Below are 1,792 nucleotides of genomic sequence, written 5' to 3' on the forward strand. Positions count from 1 at the left end.
CCAATCCTGACGCCACGTTTTCCTTCATAGAACCCAGCTTCTCGTATTATTTGCTCAGCATACATATTGAACAAGAATGGTGAAAGAACACAACCCTGTCGCACACCTTTCCCAATTTTAAAACATTCAGTGTTCCCATGCCCTGCATTAGAGCCCTCAAATTTGTCCCAATTTTTTCATTGATCCCTTTTATAATTCTGGGATTCACATTTAGGTCTTTAATCCATGCTGAGTTGGTTTTTGTATATTGCATGAGGTAAAGGTCAGTTTCAGTCTTTTGCATATCGCTTTCCAGTTCTGCAAGCACTATCTGTTGAAGAGAATATCACCTCCCCATGTGATATATTTAAGCCCTTTGTCAAAAATCAGTTGGCTGTATGTGGATGGGTTAATTTCTGAATTCTCAACTCTGTTCCATTGATGTGTGTATCTTTCATTGTACCAGTACAAAGCTGATTTGACCAATGTAGCTGTATAGAAAATTTTGAAATCAGGGATTTAGTGACTTCCTACTTTCTTTCTATAGAGGAATCCAACTGATTTTTGTACATTGACCTTATAACCTGCCACTTTGCTGAATCTTCCAATGAGGTCTAGTAGCTTTTATACTGTCTTTGGGGATTTCTATGTATAGGATCATATAATCTGCGAATAGATAGAGTTTTACTTCCTCTTTGCCAATTTGGATACATTTAATTTCTCTATCTTGCCGTATAGCTCTGGCTAAGACTTGCAGCACAATATTAATCCTTTCAAGGAAACAGATTCTTGTCCTGTTGATTCTTTCTATAGTTTTTCTATTTTCTATCTCATTTATTTCTGCTCTAAACTTTATTATTTCTTTTCTTTTGGTGACTGTAGGGTCCCTCTGTTGGTCTATTTCTAACTCTTGGAGAATTTGTGTTAGTGTGTTAATTTTGGTTCTTTTCCTTTTGGATGTGTGCATTCATTGCAATAAGTTGTCCTCTCAGCACTGCTTTCATTGTGCACCAAAAATTTTGGTACACTGTGTTTTTGTTTTCATTTGTTTCTAAGAACTTGGTGTGTTCATGTTTAATTTCTTCTACAACCAAGTTGCTTTTCTGCAGGGATTTATGCAGTTTCTATGTATTCAACTTTATTTCCTTGGTCTTATTATTGTTGAATTCTAATTTTATAGTTGTGATCTGAAAAGATGCTTTGTAATATTTTGATATTTGTAAATTTATGGTGGCTTCCTCTGTGACCTAACACATGCTCAATTCTGGAGAATGTTCCATGTACACTAGAAAAGAATGTGTATTGTGTTGTTGTTGGGTGGAATGTTCTGTACACATATATGAGGTCAAGTTGTTTGATTGTGTTTTTTATTTCCTCTGTATCTTTGTTGAGTTTCGGTTTGGTTATCCCTTTTTGAAAGTGCCATATTAAAAATGCTCACTATAATTATAGATTTGTCTATCTCTTTCTTCAACTCTAGTTGGGTCTGCTTTGTATATCTTGGTGCTCTTGGGAATGTACATAATTATTATGGTTATTTCATCTTACTCATTTGACCCTTAAATCATGAAATAGTGTCCTTCTTTATCTCTTATGCTGGTTTTTGCCTTAAAGGTTATTTTATCTGAGGTCAGTGTTGCCACTCCTGCTCGTTTTTAATTGCAATTAGCTTGGTATATTTTTTTCCACCATCTACATGGCGTCAGGATTGGAGGAAGACTCATTAACAACCTGCAATATGCAAATGATACAACCTTGATCGCTGAAAGTGAAGAAGATAGAAACATTTACTGATGAAGATCAAAGAGCACAG

This window comes from Chrysochloris asiatica, unplaced genomic scaffold (assembly GCF_000296735.1).
Source record: "Chrysochloris asiatica unplaced genomic scaffold, ChrAsi1.0 scaffold00229, whole genome shotgun sequence".
Taxonomy (NCBI): Eukaryota; Metazoa; Chordata; class Mammalia; order Afrosoricida; family Chrysochloridae; genus Chrysochloris; species Chrysochloris asiatica.